Source organism: Caloenas nicobarica, chromosome 1 (assembly GCF_036013445.1).
Source record: "Caloenas nicobarica isolate bCalNic1 chromosome 1, bCalNic1.hap1, whole genome shotgun sequence".
Taxonomy (NCBI): domain Eukaryota; kingdom Metazoa; phylum Chordata; class Aves; order Columbiformes; family Columbidae; genus Caloenas; species Caloenas nicobarica.
Window position 1 is genome coordinate 84,989,975 of NC_088245.1, and position 21,742 is coordinate 85,011,716.

Below are 21,742 nucleotides of genomic sequence, written 5' to 3' on the forward strand. Positions count from 1 at the left end.
TATGCTAAGACACATGGAGGACAGGGAGGTGATACAAGACAACCAGCATGGCTTCACCAAGGGCAAGTCCTGCCTGACCAACCTCGTGACCTTCTGTGATGGAATGACTACATCAGTGGACAAGGGAAGAGCTATGGATGTAATTTCTCTGGCCTTCTGTAAGGCCTTTGACACGGTCCCTCACAAACATCCTTCTCTCTAAATTGGAGAGATATGGATTTGATGGGTGAACTGTTCAGTGGATGAGAAACTGGCTGGATGGACGCATCCAGAGAGTAGTGGTCAACGGCACAATATCCAGATGGACACCAGTAACAAGCGGTGTCCCTCACGGGTCAGTACTGGGACGAGTACTGTTTAATATCTTCATCAATGACACAGACCGCGGGATTGAGTGGACCTTCAGCAAGTTTGCAGATGACACCAAGCTGGGTGGTGCAGCTGACATGCCTGAGGGATGAGATGCCATCCAGAGGGATCTGGACAAGCTCAAGAAATGGGCCTATGTGAACCTCATGAGGTTCAACAAGGCAGAGTGCAAGGTCCTGCACCTGGGTCAGGGCAATCCCCAGTATCAATACAGGGATTGAGAGCAGCTCTGCAGAGAAGAACTTGGGGGTACTGGTGGATGAAAGATTGGACATGAGCTGGCAATGTGTGCTTGCAGCCCAGAAGGCCAATCGTATCTTGGGCTGCATCAGAAGGACCATGGCCAGAAGGTTGAGGGAGGTGATTCTGCCCCTCTACTCTGCTCTGGTGAGACCCCAGCTGCAGTACTGCATCCAGCTCTGGAGTGCTCAGTACAGGAAAGACGTGGACCTGTTGGAGAGGGTCCAAAGTAGGGCCACCACGGAGACGATCAGAGGGCTGGAACACCTCTCCTGTGAGAACAGTCTCAGAGCATTGGGGTTGTTCAGCCTGGAGAAGAGAAGGCTTCAGGGAGACCTTATTGTGGCCTTTCAGTACTTAAAAGGGGCCTATATGAAAAATGAGGACATACTTTTTTAGCAGGGCATGTTACGACAGGACAAGGGCTAATGGTTTTAAACTAAAGGAGGGGAGATGCACGTTAGACATGAGGAAGAAATTTTTTTACATTGAGAGTGGTAAAATACTGGCAGAGGTTGCCCGGAGAGGTGGTAGGTGCCGTGTCCCTGGAAACATTCCAGGCCAGGCTGGACGGGGCTCTGAGCAACCTGATCTAGTTGAAGATGTCCCTGCTCATTGCAGGGGCCTTGGACTAGATGACCTTTGAAGTTCTCTTCCCACCCAAACTATTCAATGATTGTATAATGAAAATAACTCTTAATAATGTTTTAATCCTTAACAGGAACAACCATGGATTCACACACTGAGTGCATGAGTATGTACATACATGCTGCCATTATCAAAACAAGCATCTCATAGCTGCAAGTCACAGTCTTCCAAAACGGACATCAGATCGCATAATTCTGTTCATTACAATGCTGATGACAAGGCTTTACACAGGACTACAAGTAGACTTCTGATACTGCTTGTAATTGCTCTGCAGAATTGCTGGTCTTTCAAAAAGCGATATGGCAGCCTTCTAGCATGCATGTTTGTGAAGAGTCTCTTTCATAGAGGAATTCAGAGTCAGCACTAAAGCATCGCTACACTCACCTGCAGGAAGCCTGGCACAAGGACTCTTTTACTGGCAGCCCATTTGGCCAAGGAACACACATTGCTCTGTGACACTTCAAGAACCACCCCACGGAGCAAAGCTCTGATTATAACACCCTGGTACACAGAAGCCAGTGTTTGCCTTCATTGGAGAAGCAGCTCCAGCCTGAACTTTGATATCCCTACCAGGAAGGTGACGCACTGGAACAGTGTTCTGATGGCCACTGAGTAGCATGCAGTTCTTGCCCTCAGTCTCCACTCTGGGAGTAATCAATAAGGCTCCTCCACAGTGGCAGAAAACCCACATGGACCACATGCTGGCAACACCACCCCACAGGTCCTGGCAAGATAAGTGAAAATTGGGACAGAGATGTTTAACAGCATTAATGCTATAAAAAGAGAAGCACCTGTGTTTAAAAAGGAGAAGGAAATTCAGAAGCAAACTGAGTTCTTTACTAAGTGGTGGCCTGGCACCAGTGTAACTGCAGCAACCTGTAAGGGCTTAGACACTCACAGCTCTGCCTGTCCCTGCCCAGCTCCCCCGCAGGGGTCCTCCCACCTGCCCACTACCCAGGACCCCACGTCAGCCCCCCAGGTCCACCAGCCCCTGCCCCAGTGGTGCCACAACAGGACCAGTCTCCACCTCCCACAGCCCTGCCTTGCCTGGCTGTGGGTATTGATCCCATCCCACAGGCTTCTCACCCAAACCTTGGACCTGCCTCATCATTTCTAAGGTGCCAAAGGGACCCAGGGAGATTTGTGGACTCCAGCATTCACATTTTGGAACACAGAGGAAGTTGCACGGGAAACTGCACAGACTGAGGCAAGAAGTGCTTGGGGACCTGTCCTACAGAGGTACACCCAGCACACGGTAAGAGGGACAAGGCACTTGAAATAGCCCATCTCTCAAAGGGAAGGGGCCCTGCTGTTACCTCTGAATTTCAACCAGAAGAGGCCTTTAGCCGCTTCCTGTGACATCGAGGTTGTTTCTCTGTCATCCAGTAACAATGCTGCGGAAACAGAGTCTCCACAGAGGTACCATCTGTGTCATCTTTCTGCCCGTGTCACCATCCTTCATCAGCAGTGTGCCTATGAGCTGGGAGGACTGGAAAGAACAGGAAAAGAGGGTGAAATTGGAGGAAAAAATTGTGGCTACTCAACAGGTTTCATCCAAAAGGTTCTCACAGCACAACACTGCTACTGGCTTTTCAAAACCCCTGCTACACCCCCTCTAAAATGTCCAGTCTCTTCCTCCCTTAGTCTCTTTGTCTCCACTGTCCATGGGAAAAACTTCACAACTGGTCTTTCTGGTTCCCTTATCACATTATAACCACCTCTCTATGCCCACCAGGCACCTGTCCCATCTCCAGCCTCCTCGTTGAAGGACAATGCATGATCACTCAAACCAAGCTGCTAGCCTCCTCCCCTGCCTGTTTCATCCCCTGTTTCATTTGTGCCATCAGACCCTTCATCCAACATCAACCTGAAGATGAAAAGTAGTTAAGGTAGGAAAAATTCCTGAATCTTACCATTGTGGGTGTTCCCAGCAGACAAAGCTGTCTAAAACTCACCAGCCCAAATTCTGTCTAACAGCTTCTGTGCTGCCGCTGCTATTCCCAGTGAGCCTGCTGTAGCAGAGAGAATCACAGCTATCAGGTTTGGTAGCTCATCTACGAAAGATTTAACAGAGAGCTCAAAGGTGCTGCATGCCTCATTTAGGAAATACAGCCCCATGGTTACAAGACACACCCAGCAGAATGCCCTGGGATCCTTTCCAGATACCTTGATTTGAGGGAAATCAGATTGTCACATGGAAATCAATTTGATCTAAACTTACAGCTGCCACTTTTCAAGTACTTCAGTTTGATCCTGGTGAAGTTAGGGGACAGTTTGCATTTTTGTCAGTAACTAGTATGTCCTGCATGGTACGTGTGAGGCAGACTGAAATCTTTTCAGATGCTAATCACTTCAGCAAAGATAGCAAGATAATAGAGGAGGAAAAGAGTAAGCAATATCTAGCTCTGCAGCTGGATGAAAAATACTTTTAGCCAGAGGAAAGCAGTTACGGGAATGAGGCAGTTCAGAGGCGAGACAGCAAAACAATTTGCAGAGAGAAAGAACAATGGAAATAATGCTCCACTGCTCTGAGTGACCTTTTTTTCTGAAGATTATCTACAGATTTAAATTTTGAAGGATCTACTGCTTGCTAAGAAAGTAAACTCAAATGCTGTTTTATTGATGCATGCAGGTTAATTCCTATGCTGCTGGTTCATCTGCATGACAGTAGGTGTTACAGTAGCCTAGAAGCTCCTGGATTCCAGCTGAAGTTTTTCATGTCCCTTGCTTTGCATGCTGAATGTACCCTTACACCTATACCTATGATTTCCTTGGTTTTGTTTTGGTTTGTTGTTCAGGCTTTTTTGGGTATTATTGTTTGGGGTTTTTTTGTAGTGGCGGGTTTGGTTTTTTTGTTTGGTTGGTTTGGGGTTTTAAGTCTTCCTGCGTGTTTCCACAGCACTGTAACTGTGAACTGCCACTTCTGCAGTCTTCCAGTCACAAACATTTGGAAACCTAGATGTTGGAGTTAGTAACCAGGAAGCTCCTCTTTCAACACGCTTTACCCACAGCTAATTAACCAAGGAACATAATTTTCAGAAATAAGCTCTATTTCTATGCTTTGATTAGCCCATACCAGCATGTTCTGCTTTTTCCTGCCCTTACATATAGGGAGGGTGTTTTCGGAGAAGTATCCCAAGCACCATGGAAAGAGTTCAAGAAAGCTCTGAGCCTCACTGCAAGGCTGACATATCTGGAAGCTGTTGTATGGGCACACTCATTGAAGGGTGAAACACATGATCGTGTCAATACTCTCATTTTGAAAGAATTATTTCCCCTTACCAGACATTTGAAAACACATGCTGCCCTGCCATCATCTGTTTGTCCTTTTGCTTGTAGACAAACCTATATGGAAAAATGCCTGACTCTCAAATTTATGACACAACATGCTGTCCCAGGTGAAGAAGCAAGAGTTGCCTGCCTGCAATTCACAGGCAACACCTGCTCCTGAAGAGCTCTGTACTACAAGTCAGCTCTGCCAACCTTATTCCTCTGAGCAATAAATGACCACTTTCCTGCACAGCCTGCCAAAACCACGGGAAAAGTGATTGCCCTGCTGTTACATCTCTACGTGAGCTGTAGATTTCACTAAAAGTGCAGAGCCATTGCACACATAAAATGGACTCAATACAGCGCCCTGGCCTCTGGCGCTGATAAGCACTCGTGAGTTAAGTAGGTGCAGTTCATAATGTGCATGGTACTGCTGCTCTTAGCACATTCAGAGATTAGTTCAGTCAGTGGTTATCACCCTCACAGATGGAGCCTAACTATGGTAGCCCCCCCGGAGGAAAGGTAAGTCCCCTGCGTTTGCCATGAAGGAGGCAGCAACCCAGACAGAGCTGCCAAAGAAACATGCAGCCGTCCAGACCTTGGGCTGCAGGGAATGCCAGAGTCTCTCACTGGTATGGAACGGCAAGAGGGAGAACAGCTGTGTGAGGTGTGTGCAGGTGGATGACCTGCTCAGCCTGGCGGTAGAGCTAAAAGAGGAGGCAGAAAGTCTGAAAAACATCAGGGAGGTAGAGAAGGAAACAGACTGGTGGGACCAAGCCCTGGCATCCCTGAGACATGAAAGGTCACTACCAAGTAACCAAGACCAAGAGAGTCCATTATCCTCCTCCCGCCTGACTGAAGACAGTAGGTCAAGGGAAAGGGATGAATGGAAACAAGTCCACACCTGAGGTAGCAGGTGAAACATCCCCTTGCCCACCCCACCCTCCCAGGTGCCTCCATTCAACAGATGCGAGGTCCTGGAAGTGGAAGGCCAATCAATGGCTGATGAAAATGAAGGATCATCTACACCACAGGTGCCCACATGATTTGAAAGGCTTACCCCCCGTATTAAGACCACCTCCACAAGAAAGAAAAAAAGGGTTATAGTTGTAGGTGACTCCCTTCTAGGGGCTATGGAGGGTCAAATATGCCGGAAGGACCCTCCTCTTAGGGAGGTTTGCTGCCTTCCTGGGGCCTGGGTTACAGACATCACCAGGAAACTTCCTAGCCTGGTACAGCCCTTGGACTACTACCCACCACTGGTTTTTCATGCGGGTGGCGATGAGGTTGCAACCCATAATCCAAGGGCAATTAAAACAGACTTCAGGGCCTTGGGACGGTTGGTGAGGGAATCAGGAATACAGGTTATTTTCTCCTCTCTTCTTCCAGTCATGAGCAGTGACATTAGAAGAAACAGACAGGTGCACTCTATTAACATATGGTTCTGTGCTTACTGTCACCACCACAATTGGGGTTTTTTTGATAACGGGATGGCCTACACAACACTGGGTTTGCTGGTGTTGGATGGAGTTCACCTTACACATAAGGGAAAGAGGGTCTTTGCACATGAGGTAGCAGGGTTCATCGACAGAGTTTTAAACTAGATATGATGGGGGAGGGGGATGTAATCAGGCTGACCTGTGACATGCTGTGGGAGGAGACAGCAAGCATAGAGGGGTGAGGTGAAGCAGGCTCTAAACTGATGAGCTTTTGGGGCTGGGTCTAAAGTGGTGATGCTCACGCAATGACATCCAACTGGCGAATGTGCCAGACCAACCAGAGCAGTGACAAATATTCCTTAGCTGCCTCCCAAGATGAGACCCAGAAGGCCAGCCACCTCAAGGGTACCCATGGCTGCGGTAGACCTTTCTGCACCCCTCATGAGAAACCTGCATGCTTGAGTACTTCCCTGAAGTGTCTGTACACCAACACACATAGCATGGGGAATAAACAGGAAGACTTAGAGATCTATGTGCGTTCACAGGGCCATGATCTCATTGCTATTATGGAGACATGGGACAGCTCACATGACTGGAATGTTGTCATGGAAGGCTATGTACTTTTTAGGAAAGATAGGCCAGCAAGGCGAGGTGGAGGAGTTGCACTTTATGTGAGAGAGCAACTCGAATGTCTTGAACTCTGCCTGGGAGGGATAATGAATGAGTTGAATCCTCATGGGTAAAAATTACAGGACAAGCTAACAGGGGGGTTGTTGTTGTGGGTGTTTACTACAGACCACCTGATTGGGAAGAGGAAGTTGATGAGGCTTTATACAGACAGCTGGAAGTAGCCTCAAGATCACACGCCCTGGTTCTCATGGGAGACTTCAATCACCCTGGAATCTGCTGGGTGGGTAACACAGCTAGGCACGTACAGTCCAGGAGGTTCCTACAGATCACTGATGATGGCTTTTTGACACAGATGGTGTTGGAGCCAACGAGGAGAGGCCTGCTGCTGGACTTTGTCCTAAAAAAACAAGGACTGATTGGAGAAGCCATGGCTGGGGGCAGCCTCGGCTGCAGCAACCATGATGGCAGAGTTCAGGATCCCGCATGGAAGAAGCAGGACAAGAAGTAGGACTAAAACCATGGACTTCAGCAGGGTGAACTTTGGCCTCTTCAAGGTCCTGCTTGGAAGAATCCCATGGGATAGGGCTCTAGAAGGTACAGGGGTCCAAGAGAGCTGGCTAATATTCAAACATCACTTCCTCCAAGCTCAAGACCAATGCATCCCTATGAGGAAGAAATCAAGTAAAGGGAGTAAGAGGCCAGCATGGATGAGTAAGGAGCTCCTGTCAAAACTCAGGTGGAGGAAGGATGTTTATGTAATGTGGAAAAAGGGACAGACCACCTGGGAGGAATGCAAGGAGGCTGTTACCAGTATGCTGGGATGCAGTGAGGAAGGCCAAGCTCTACTTGGAAGCAAATCTGGCCAGGGATGTCAAGGACAACAAGAAGGGCTTCTTCAAGTACATCAGCAGCAAAAGGCAGGTTAGGGAAAATGTAGGTCCGCTGCTGAATGAGGAGGGTGCCCTGGTGAAGGATGATACAGAGAAAGCAGAGCTACTAAATGTCTTCTTCACTTCCATCTTTACTGTTAAGACCAACCCTCAGGTATCCCAGACCCTAGAGATAGGAGAGAAAGTCTGGCAAAAGGAAGACTTGCCCTTGGTTGAGGAGGATCAGGTTAGAGATCATTTAGACAAACTGGACATCCAGAAATCCATGGGCCCCAATGGGATGCACTCATGAGTGCTGAGAGAGTTGGTGGATGTTGTTGCTAAGCACCTCTCCATCATATTTGAAAGCTCGTGGAAAACAGGAGAGGTGCCTGAGGACTGGAAGAAAGCCAACGTCACTCCAGTCTTTAAAAAGGACAAGAAGGATGACCCAGGAAACTGCAGGCTAGTCAGCCTCACCTCCATCCCTGGAAAGGTGACAGAACAACTTATTCTGGATGCCATCTCCAAGCACGTGGAGGAAAAGAAGGTTATCAGGAGTAGTCGGCATGGGTTCACCAAAGGGAAATCATGTTTGATCAACCCGATAGCCTTCTATGATGGTATGACTGGCTGGGTAGATGAGGGAAGAGCAGTGGACCTTGTCTACCTTGAGTTCAGCAAGGCTTTTGACACCATCTCTCACAACATCCTCATAGGCAAGCTCAGGAAGTAAGGGCTGGATGAATGCATGGTGAGATGGATCATGAACTGGCTGGATGGCAGAGCTCAGAGTGTTGTGATGTGTGAAGTCTGGTTGGAGGCCTGTAGTTAGTGAGGCCCCCCAGGGGTCGGTGGTAGGTCCAGTCCTATTCAACCTGTTCATCAATGACCTGCATGAAGAGACTGAGTGCACCCTCAGCAGGTTTGATGATGACACCAAACTGGGAGGAAGGGTTTACAATCCAGAAGGCTGTGCTGCCATTCAGTGAGACCTGGACAGGCTGGAGGACTGGGCAAAGAACCTGATGAAATTCAAGAAGGGCAAGTATAGGATCCTGTACCTGGGGAGGAACAACCCCAGGCACGAGTTAGGGGCAAACCTGCTGGAAAGCAGCACTGCAGAGAAGTACTTGGAAGTTCTGGTCGACAACAGGTTGACTGTGAGCCAGCAATGTGTCCTTGTGGCCAAGAAGGCCAACGGTATCCTGGAGTGCATTAAAAAAAGTGTGACCAGCAGGTGGAGGGAAGTCTTCCTCCCCCTCTACTCTGCCCTGGTGAGGCCGCATCTGGAGTACTGTGTCCAGTTCTGGGCTCCCCAGTTTAAGAAGGACAAGGAATTACTGGAGGAAGTCCAGTGGCGGGCTACGAAGATGATTAGGGGCCTAGAGCACCTTTCTTATGAGGAGAGACCGAGGGAGCTGGGTCTGTTCAGCCTGGAGAAGAGAAGGCTGAGAGGGGATCTCATCAGTGTTTATAAATATCTGAAGGGCGGGTGTCAAGAGGATGGGACCAGACTCCTTTCAGTGGTGCCCAATGACAGGATGAGGGGCAACGGGCACAGACTGAAGCATAGGAGGTTCCATCTGAATATGAGGAAAAACTTCTTTGAGGGTAACAGAGCACTGGAACACACTGCCCTTCTCTGGAGACATTTAAAACCCACCTGGACACATTCCTGTGCAATCTACTCTAGGTGAACCTGCTTTAGCAGGTGGATTTGACTAGATCATCTCCAGGGGTCACTTCCAACCCCAACCATTCTGTGATTCAGTGATTTCTAAAGACAGCAGTAATTCTTGTGAGGGCCCAGCATTCAGCTTAGCATATTCCACACCCTCCCTCCTCCCATCCCTCTCTATAGCATGCCCAGAAGTTTCTCCTTCCTCTCTTCTTTTGATGTAGAAATCCAAGGTTTCCCTTGCTAAGAGAATATTTAGCTTCTCTATAGAGTAAAGCTTAGCTAAAACCATAGTTTCATAGATATTAGTATCAGCTTGGGGTACTGCCAAGAGTACTTGTAATTATGCATGTCATCCAGATAAAGTGGGAGCACAGAGATGCAATTCTGTTGAACATAGGCAGGTGTTTCCCTGACCTGGGGGACTGCAGATGATGCCAGATCAGACATGAAGCCTGCTGGGAAAGTTTCCTCTATCAAAAATAAAAGCAAAACACCTTGAACCCTCAGGACACATTTGTATGTGTTCCACTCTGTGCCCCATGGACGCAAAGTTCATAATCTAATTATCCACTACACAGGATTTACTGTTAGAATTTCTCTGACACTGTCATGTAGAATCAGTCTGGTACCCAAGTGGAGCTTGGAAACTTCACTGCTAAACTAGCTTCCCAAAATGGAAGAATCCCTTTTCCATGCTCAAGACAAGTGAATTTCAGCCTCTGCTGGCCCCTAGAGGTCTCTGCATTCTGCTGTGGGGATTACTTAAAGTCACGAAAACATGGACCTGCTGTTAGTGCACACATTCTTTTGCAATATAAAATTTTGCATTCTTACTGGAAAACCTACAGGAAGACAAAACCTTTATTTAAAAAAAAAATGCTTGCAAACAGCTATAAGAGACCCTCTCTTCATTCATCAACTACTCCCACCTGATCCTCTCAGCCAAACACGAAATGGTGGTGGTCCTTCTTCACTGGCACACTGTTCCATACTAGTCCCCCAGTCTGTCTCCTGACGGCCTTGGTTCTGCTGTAAAACACCCGGAATATCTATCCATCTTAAACGATCTCCTTCATTTCAACTTGCTTACATGGATGTGGCATTCAGATTCCTAGGACATTAGAGCTGCTACAAAGCCACATTACACACTGTAGTTTATTTTAACAATGCGACCTGCTCTGGCAGATCTGCTTGAGAATTTCCAGTTTGAGGTGGGGTAGGACAGTGAGAAACACAGCTAAAATGAAGTCAGAAAGGCCAGAGAATGATTATGCCTATTTAAAATACACTTGGCTTTTATCTGTCTTGACATGATTTTACCTTCATAAAGAGAAGATGAATTTCCAGAAAGTGAAGCAGAATCACAACACAGAAGCTATATGAAAGTTGTTAAGATCAAGGCAGCAGAAAAGTATTTATAGTGAACCTGGACAGGTAGAATTGGTAAAGCTGAGGGATGGTGGCAAATTCAGGCTGAATACCAGGAAATCCTATTTAGCAATAAGACTCCTTGGCAATTCTAAGTACAATAAAAGACATTCAGGAACTGCTACTTCATTCTTTGAGGAGTAGACCCTATCCTGAAGTTTTTTTAAGGACATTTGAGTCAATTTAATCTCTCACACATTTACAGAAGTGAGAATGAAGTGTGTTCTACTAAAATGAAATTCATGTGTTTCATGACAGAGGTCCCCAAGCCCACATACTTACAGCAATTAAATAGGATGTTTTGCTTACAGTATAAGCTATATACCCTGCTCTTTACACATCTTTTTCCCTGATTCATCCTTCATCCTCATTCTCTTATCTATTTTACCCTTGTATTTCCTACTATTTCCTCTGCCTCCACTTCAGATCTCCTTAGCAGAATGCAAGCAGAACAGTGGAAGATCAATTTCCAACCCCTCAGAGTCCACACATGCTCCTGGTTTGCCACACTTTTACCAAAGATCCATGCAAAACTATGTACAGACTAGAGCTATGCTGCCAAAAAGCAATACCGAGGTTTCAAGCAGGTCATGGTCACTGTTGCCTTCACCACATGGCACATTTCTTGCGTCTCCCTAGAGCTGCACAACACAGATTATGTTATGTCTAATTAGGTGAAAGGATATTCCTAACAGGTAAGCCCGGCTTTCAACAGAGCATCACTCTGATTAAGCAGAATTTACTGTGGAGTTAGAGCCCAAGCTGTTCTTTCAGAGCAGCCAGAGGGAAGCATTTTCCCATACATAGCCTAGAGGAATATTGTAATTAACTCTAGAGAGATGCGAGGAAAAGTTCATAAATGCCCTCTCTAAGGTAGCAGTCCTCTTCACCCAACATCCCTGCCACATCCTCACGGTGCTGTGTGTTGCCAGACATCACACATTGTCCCTGCAACCTGCTTCCCATGTTAACAGGTCCACTAGGGAAGTCTTATCTTCAGTTACAGACTTCAAAAGCCAAGTCCTCCCAAACCAAAGGTGATGACTTGAAGATTATTATCTTCCCAATTTCTAGCTTATAGGAAGCTGTCAGGAAATACCAGACACAGCCCACTGCTTGACATTGTTTGAATTTCAAGTATCAACATTCTACAGCCAGCAGACAAACCTGAAAGGAGAAAGGTAAAAAAAAGTTGCTGACAAACTGGGAATCCAAGAATTTCCTCAGAGGACTTACCTCATTTTTAAAAGTAAGAGTTCCAGAACTACTGCAAAGAAACTCTGGGAACTTGGTGCTAATTTCCCAGGGCTTTCCCAGTATGTGCAGGGGGGTATGTGGCCCAGTGTCTTGCATGTTCAGTCCCCAGCATCTCCAGGTGGTCTTTTCTCTGAAACTCTACTCACACCACCCTAATGGCCTGTCATGGTTTAACCCAAGCTAGCAATACAACCACAATAGCTGCTCACTCAACCCCCTCTCCCCAGCCCATCCCCCAAACAGAGGAGAGATTTGAAAGGGAAGGGAGAAACTTGGATTGAGATAAACACAGTTTAATAAAATAACAAAATACTAATACACTACTAGTAAATATATATATAAAATAGAAATAAAAGATACCCAAGGAAATTCCTCATGAATTCCGTCCACTCCGAGCAGTCAGTCCCAGGAAGCAGCACCTGGTCCCGAAAAGCTGATCCCGAAAAGAATAAAAAAGGAAAAAGGCAGAAAGGCCCAAAGGCCTCTGCGAAATAGCAAAAGGCTGTACTAAACATCCCAAACTAAACTCCCCTGTCTCTGACAAAAATAGCAAAGAAGAACACGAGAGAGAGCAAGAGAGAGAGAGCGCCCGAGAGAGAGACTGGAACATCCCGACTCTCCTTAAATCTGAAGCATGACACTAATGGGATGGAATACTCTCATTGATCCGTCTGGATGTCAGTCAAGCTCTGCCCCATCCATGCCCCCTTTCCTCGCTGCCTCACACCTGTGGGCAGAGCGCTCAGAGTGTCCTTGGCTCTCAGACCAGAGCAATTAAAACATTAACTCTGTGCTGGGGCGTTATCTCTTATTGTCAAACTAAGTCCAAATAATGACCATGCTAGCTATGAAAAAGAAAGGTTTCTAACTGCATGAAGAAAATTAACTCATTTTCAGTCAAACCAGCACATGGCCATAGGAGAGAGTGAAAATGTTTAACACCTAGTCTCTGCAAACTAAGCCACCCAAAAAGGTGAGGAAAAACGACACACAGAACCTTCTCAGAGAACATTTGTATACACACACCCACCATCAGCTACAGGTAAAAGACATAGAGTATCACTACTGTCATGACATTTGTAACTGGCATCATTGTCATTGCTTGTCATGTCTAAAAGCTGAATATTCCTAAGGACAAGTAATTCTTTGAGTTGTTTTCTTTAATTGAGAGAATCTGAGTTTATTGCTTTTCATTCAAGACTTTGCATGAAACTAACTATTGATAATTTTAAAGTTTCATCTTTATTAGGACTTAGTAAGTACAAAGGCATACTCAGATATTACAGACAACAGATTTGGAAGACAGACAGATCTGAAGGCAAAACACTTCTCTGCCTCAAAGCAAAATGAGATCAGCTGCAGACAAATAATGGGTTGACATGCTGAACCAATTAACAAGAAGATGTTTTTAAAGTCAGGGAACCACATCAGATAAGAAGAAGTAGGGAGCATTTTATTACAGATGTCTTTACTGGGCTATTATAATCCTTTTTCTCGTTGTCTACAGCCTAGGCAAAATACCAGGCACTCAAGACTTCTGCCCAGAGCTGGCTCCACTCAAATTCTCAAATATGGATAACTGGGAACCATTAGACTGTTTGCTCCCTAAGGAACATCCATTTTCTGGAGGGAAGGAATGTGACTAACGTAGTTGTGTTCTACAGGCAAACATGGCCTCTACACAAGGGCTGAGCAGTTATTGTTTCAGAAGGGATTACCTAGTGAGATCCGTTAATTGTGGCTGCAATTCCTGCTTCTGAGCAGACTTGGGGTTCAGTCTGCATATGTAATAATCATAGGGTGTGTTTGCACACATGCCAACCATGCAAAACCTGTTCCTTAGATAAGATACAGCAGGGCAGACCTGACTTGTGAATCCAGGTAACTCTAAGCAAAACTGTTGTACATCTTATTAAAGCTAGTTCTTCTCACTATAACAAGCTGTCTTCAGTTAGCAGTCCTGGGTGACATTTTCCAGGGCATGTATCTTCCTTGCATCAAATTTTTTGAGAGCTTCCGCCAAAACGTGCATGCTTTCCCAAGGACGAAGATTGGGAATTTTAACATCAAAATTTCTGGTGATCCTTCCTTATAACTCACATTGGAATTGCAGCTTGGAAACAAGCACAGGCTCAGTCAGAACCTGCTTGAGCTGAACAGCTTGCTGAAGTCCCTCTGCTAGTGCTGATTAACCCACTATGTGTACCATCCACTTAGAGCAACTTAACAAATTCCTTTTTAGTGCTCCAAAAGTGAGGATAGATGTAGCTTCAACAGCAAGAAGCAAGTGCTTGTGCTGAGCAAGGTGCTGGCCTTGTCTGTTGTGAATGCTCACTGATTTCTCTACATTACCATGCAGAGTACAAGAAAGGCAAATGCCAGACTCACTGTCACTGCACAAACCACCCTGAAGCACACAAAGGGGATTATTAGAGGACAGCCTGCAAACAGGAGTTGAGAATGGCCACACTAGGCCACAGAACTGGGCAAGAACCAGAATTAGTGGGACTGAAATTAAAGGAAAATAAGGAAATAAATTATTGGGAAGTTCAGATATGTCCAGAGGCCAACAATGGGAAAACCATCCAAAGGGGAGGAACAAGGCAGGGTATGGCAGAGCTCTCAGCCTGAAAACCAGTGGGAATAGGAACATGATGACTCTAAGAGGAATTGCCTGAATGATCAGCTACTACTTTTTGAGCATCTGAAGATGCACAGGAGTCTCATACATGGTAGCTTGGAAAGATTTCTGCAGCCATCTGCATCAAGGGTGATATGTACACAACACACTCTTGTGTTCCACTTCCAAGCAATAGGAGTAGAATAACCCCTTCTGTCCACACTCGATCACTTTTTTCTTTAGAATCATAATGCTAAAATAACAGGCTGAGGAGAAGGATAACAGGTCATGGTCATGGGATATTCACTTGCTGAAAAACAGAAAAAAATAGTCTTGGAAGTCAACAACCTTTTATCTGTGGGTCCCACTTCCAGTGATAAGCTAAGAGCCTGATCTTGCCAGTGGGCTGAGCTGGGAGTTCATCTGAATACTACCTTCCCTACAACTAATTGGTAAAAGTTTGCAGCAGCTCTTTAAACTGCTTTGGCAGCCATGCTGTGGAAGATTCACCTTATTTAGAGCACAAGCCATTCCAACTGAATGTGCAATCCATTTTGCTAACCTCTGATCTAAATTTTCTGTGCTGTCAAAAGAAGATATAATCAAGGAACCTGCTAAGTGATCTGGTTTTGTTTGAGCCTTTGGGCTTAGAATATCTATTTACACTGATGAGACAGTCTTGCTTCATTTCAGGATGATTATGCTCATTGGAAAAATAAAACCAAACAAAACCAACCAAACAAAAAAACCCCACACCTTAAAAGCACTGAAATTTCTAAGTCTTGATCATCATGAAAGCTTAGCACCATTTTTGCAGATAAACATGGGATGATGTTTCATGGCTCTGAATGGAGTACTTTGACTGGAAAGACTGACATATATCTTGTCTTTGTAAACTGAAATAACAGCCACTAACAAGTCGCCTTCATTGATATATATAATGGACTAAAGAAGAAAAGAGTGGTTCAAACAATTATTTTGTCATGTATTGAAAGACCTGAAGTCCTACAGTAATGAAATCTTCCTGGCTAGACAATAAAGGTTTGGTTTGAGAAACTGCATTCATATTGTACTGGTAAGTGGCAGGCAGATATTGCTGTCAAATGTCCAACTGTAAAATAGGTTCTAACCATCATTTGGGGTAGCAGTACTGACTTCTGGAAATTGTGTGGACAGAGAATATAAAAAACAGAGCTACCAGGGTTAAGATGAAAATAATACTGTTATCTGAGCAGTGCTCTCTCCCTGAACTCCATGACTTTTGAAAGATGGCCTGTATCAGCTAGGGAAACCTCTGAAGTATTTGCTAGCAGTATTGAGATTTTCTGTTCCTGAGAACAAGGGAGGATAATGCGCATTGTCTTTGGTCACAAGGAGGTCCACCGTAGGGATCAATATCTATGGAATACTTGGGGTATTATAGGCAGCTTTAGGATGCACTTTGAAAACCATCTTAAATTAAACTCTGGCTATAATATTGCTGACATTAGTAGAATCAACCTTTTAAATGGGGGGATAGGTCTTAGATAACCTTAAGCTGATGAGCAAAATATGCCTGCAGAGATCATTTGTGGGAAACACAGGGTCTCTTGCTCACCTGGTCTGTCAATTGCTTCCTCTCCCTGCAGAGATGCATAGTCAGTGAATGTACTTGATTTATCATGTTCAGTTCTCAAGACCTGTTACCTTCCTAACAAAAATGGTTTCATTCCCCCTGGTTGCTTAGGGCTATTAGACAGTCCAGGCTCTGACACAAAATGTTGCTTTTCCAAATCCAGTGAAAGATTCACACAACAGCCGTAACACCTTTCAGTCCCCAAACACCTATGTGAAGTCTGAAATTTGGTTTTGATCATATTCCATGTATCAGAAAATTATGTGACTGGTAGATTAGTAGGCTTTAGTGCTCTTTGCAGGTAAACATTTTTTCTGTTCTTTCTGTTAGAGAAACAATTCCAGATTCTTACCAGAAGACTATTATTGTTAATATTCTGACATTATTGACATCTAAAATGGTCTGAAGTATGACAAAGCAAACTGTCACAAATATGCAAGCTGCTAGATATCCCAAAGGATTGTTGTTTTCATTTGGCAAACCTGGATCAGCTTGCAAGTCCTATTATCTGAAATCTTCTGGATGGCTAAGAGAAAAGAATCATCATGATTCTGAAATCCAAGACCCCAAGGTCTTGAAAGGACTGTCTCTACGGTCTCTTCTCCCTAGAGTGCAAGTGACAAGAAAAGTCTTACAGAGATTACTCACTCAAGGACCCAGTTCATCCAAGGAGTGTGTACCATTTCTGATACCACCTCCTTGTTCTTAATTCAGAATACCTTCTATCGCTGCTTTTGCAATTATCTCAAGTAGCAATAGGTGGCTCAGAGAACACCCTTTGATGGAAACAGCAAAAGGAATCTCCCATGAGCAATCAACCCACAGAGCAGATCTCCATGGAGATAATTAGCAAGTGTGCAGCAACAAACTGAAGATTTGTTACACCAAAGAGAGGCTGACTCTCAAACCTATTAATGGTGATATTCTAAGAGGACTTCAGAAAAATTCATCATTCACACCAAGAAAGTATCCTCATTGTAGCATATGCAGTCAGAACTCCTCTTATTTCCTCTTTCTTTGGCTCCAAGTCTTATATTACTTCTCTCTATGCAGTTCTAGATTCAACAGAAAGACTTTCACAAGTCTTCCCCATCCGACTTGCCTATACCTCCATGGTATAGGCACTGTAAGAGTAAGAAATAGAGATACAGGTTCTCAGCACCTTGAAAGGGAGTAACGCCATTTTTTTTCTTCCTCCATCATCAGGCAATTTTGGAAGGAGAGGCCATGGCTACCACACTTGGTGCTGAGTTTAGAGTTGCTGTGCCACACAAGGGACTGTGTGCAAATCTTATGCTCTAGCCCTATTAGGACACATACCGAGATGCCCAACACAGCATATTCTGTTGATATCAGAACTTCAGGTGACAAGCATTGGCTTTTGTCCCTTTCACATCACTCCCCTGAACATCTCGGACATTAGGCATGACTCTCTGCTATATCTAGACTCTACAACTTCATCCAAGTCATACACATGGATTGCATACATCTTCTAGCATGGAAGATGGAAGGGCTTAAATCGGTACTTAAAACTACTATGGTACTTTAAAAAGCTTTGAAAGAGCTTTGTACAGATTTTTGCAGTTACAAATTTCCTCTTCTGAGTAGAGAATAATCATGTAAAGAAAAACAATAGGTTTTGAATTTGCAGATGCAAATCAGTTCTAAGAAATACTGCTACTATAGGCACAAAAATCTAAATAATAAAATCAAGGTATGGAAAAACACATTTTAAAACTCCTTATGAGCAACTTGAAAAAAGATTTTATGTGGCCTATCCAGACCATACAATCTAACAATTTCATAAGAGGGCACCATGGTTATTAACTATTGCTACTTGTAAGGAAAATCTGAAGTATGGTTTTAGCTTTTACTCATTTAAACATACACACATATGCACAAACTTAATTTGAGTTTCAGGAAATCAGTACTATTCCTCGCTTTCAAATCTATACACCTCCGTTTCTAAATGACCCTAGACCCAAATATCAATCTTTTTTTTTTTAAATATCTATAGCAGTTTTACAAATGGAAACTAGTAAAATCGATTTTAAAACACTGCTACCTGTAATTTCATTGGTTTTTTTAATCTTAACATGCAGTGCAACAAATGTTCAGATGAATTTTACAAATTTCCATGTAACTTAGATTAGCTAATCATGTCAGACAGCAGTACGCATTTTCAAAAATATTATTAGTTTGAGGATTACCAAAGTATTAATAATTACCCTAGATTAACAAAAATAGGAAACTTTGAAAATCGTCATTTCACCTCTTCAGCATAACTCCTCCCCTACCTTCCCTCCTCACTCCCAAACACCCCCTCCCCTGAAAAAAAGCTAGCATGCATATCATGTCCAAATTTGCATATCATTGTCCAAATTTGGACAGCGTCCAGGCAAGGAGATTCCACAGCCTCTTCAGACACCTGCTGCAGTGCTGTATCTCTCACATGGTGAACAACTTCTTCCCATGTACAATTCAAATTTTCCTAATTGTAGCTTTAGGCTATAAAGACTAGTACCCTAAAACACTGTCTTTACATAATCTAGATGAAAAACTCCAGATAAAACTTCTCAACACTTGAAGAACACAGTTAATTACATCGGTTCTACTTCTGTTGATAGTTTCACTCTAATCATTTTTCAGTATTTCAACGAAATATTTTTATTTTGCTCTGTAAGTATTTCTAGTGCCTCTTTGTGTTTTCCTTCAGCATTTCAAGTTTGCATTTATGTATTGTAGTCAAAGATACAGATTACGACAGAAGTTTGTTTCACTCATTAGCACTGTTGCTGTTTCTTTCTTAATTTTATTTTGATTAACATGCTATATTGGGTCACTGAAGCCAGTTTAAATGTTTCTTGGGATTACAAAGAAGCAGTGGCTTCAGAAGTTTTGAGTGGGGGGGAGGGGGGAAAAAAAAAAAGTCGACAGTATTAGCTACATGCCAGTAGAGGGAAACACAGCCTCAAGAAAACTAACTGGCCATCTTGGAGATGTGTTTTTTACCCATCACATCCACTGAAACTGATTTACTCAGGGATAAATTAGACCAATTGAGATGTGGCAGAATATGTTGTCTTGTATCTTGTATTTACTATGTAAGCTGACATTAATAAATAAAAGCGATCTCAGCTTTGAGTTGTATCTGTTAATATATGACTCAGGCATCTTGGGCCTGTTTTTTTCAAGGTTATAAGTGTTTCCCACTCTCCATGAAGTTAATGGGTCCAAAGTGCACTTGACAAAATATTATCCAAATCCAGCACAGTTAGAAGTGACTTCTGGATGTTGGAATTCACATCTTTCACCTCGGAAGATGCCAGTCAAACACTGCGGCAGTATGTGCTTGTGACAAAATCACTTCTAGACAAAAGAAACAATGAACAGGTATGATCAGCAAGCTCTAAGAGCACTTCTCACACACCACTTCAGTGCGTCTCTGTCCCAAACTCCGATGACCCACACCCTTTCTCTGCAACAGAGAAGTGCAGCCTTAGGCTAGGTTTTAGTAGACGTTCAACAACAGGGGGCAATGCTGCCTTAAGGAGGTGTGTTCAGACGGCATATACCAAAAACACTGGGAGGACTTCCAAAACTAATGGAGGAGGTATGAATTGTAGAAAAAGCTTCCAAGAGTGGGATTGCCTAGGAGCATGAATTTCACCTCTCTGAAAGCCCTTCACCACTGTGGGTCACATCATCTTCCAAATCCCTTCAAACCAGCTTGCTTCTCATACTCACTGTTCTAGCTCCTAAGGGTTACATTTGTTAAAGGACACTTAAGAAAACATGTAATTCAAAGATGCTGAACTCCTCCAGGCAACCAAAGCAAACACACACACTTATGACCAGCTTGCCAGCTCTATACAAACAAAACAATGCACCACAGTGTGCTCTGTTCCAAGGGACACCGAATGCAGTGATATTAACTACCAGTCATTTGGGCTAAGGGAAAGAGGTGGAAGTTTAATTAAAAGTTGATGGCTATGACGAGTAATTTTGCAAGATTTGGCTGCCTTAAAAACACATTCTTTTCCTCCCCCACACACACATTCAAAGCCAGCTACAGCCTCATCATATAAGTTTTGAGCACCCTCTTTTTACTCTGAAGTCAGGAGGCACTGATGAAATGAAGCATTTTGAATAATTTCCCATAGAGCATCACAAATGCATTCTCCTGACTTTTACTGTACTCCTGCCCCCCCATACAGCAAAGCTCAGTGCCACTGTGTGCATAGACCTGTTGTGACCTTGTGAGTTTTGGCCATCAAAAGTGGGCCTGCACAGTTTCCTGAATGTTAAATTCCTGTGACTGCATCCTTACTTTCGTCAGTGGCAACTTCAGCTGCACGCAGCTCACTGGGAGCTCCCTACATGACAAAGAAAACGGTGGCAACTCAGCCTGGGAAGGTGGGTCATCACTACCCTTCCTGTCAGTATGCAGGCTAGGAAATACATTATCTGCTCAAGAACAGGCATCTGTGGTTTCTACCTGCAAATGCAATGACTCTGGCAGTAATACCGTCTATGAGAGTGAAAAACAGGATGCATGCAAAGTATAGAAGTCACTCGACAATCCTGGTAGTTTTCTGTCTCAGTCCAATGGATCCTAAAGTAGAATGACTAGCTGTCACTGCATCACAGATGTGTTACAAGAACTAATTATTGATGTGCTGTTTCCCTGTGTCCTTCCACCTTGTCATCTACTTTGACTGTATGCCTTCAAGAGTAGGCTCATCTTTTTGTACACTGTAGAATAACATGCATTCAATGCCACTTTCGTCTCAATAAGCAACTGAACTTCCAAGCAAACACAGCTAACCCAGCTGGTATAAAAACCAGCAGGAGCTCCTTGCCAGTGATGATGCAAAACAGTCTTGCACAAAGGGACATCAACCATAATCCATTAAAACAGAGATGAAAAATATAATCCAGTGTTCACCCTCCCCAACCTTTCGGGCATGGTGACAGATACACAGATTTTTGAAATTAATGATCAGTCTTGTAAGAAGTGCCACAAGGCCATAGCTCAGTTGCAAAAAAAAAGAAACTTTGAAATTAAAGCAAAAAACCCATCTACCAAATCACTCTGCAAAACAGTATGTCAGTAGAGCAATGGGAGTTCAGTTCAGTTCAGAGAAAAAAAGCATCTTTAGGGATCCCTCTTATACTTCCGCTACGTCATCACTACCACCAAGCAGTCAGCTGCATCTAACCAAAGACATACTCCTTTAATGTCTCACATCCAAGCAAACCAACTTAAAGTGACAACTATTGAAATAAGAACCAGAGGTGTTGTAAAATAAAGTTACACCCACCCACCTAACAAAATCTGGAAACTTAGATACTGAAAATACTCTTTCTTTCCTTCCCTCCTCTCTAGTGGGCCTCTTATTTCAGGGTTTGCTTGTTCCAGAGTGAAGTCTCATAACTGGGCTGCAATTTTTCATTTCCCTTCCCTGTTCACAAATTCAGCTGTTTTCAAAATATGTGAGCTATTACTAAGATTGGACTAAGACAAAGGATCATCAGTCCAAGCCATGAAAGGATTCAGGCTGCAGGGAATGCTTTGAATGATTTTGTGGAGGAGTTCTTCTCTCAGAGTCCTACCTTGCAAATAGAACTACAGAAAGCTATGAGGTGTGATGTTATGGCAAAGCCTAAGGA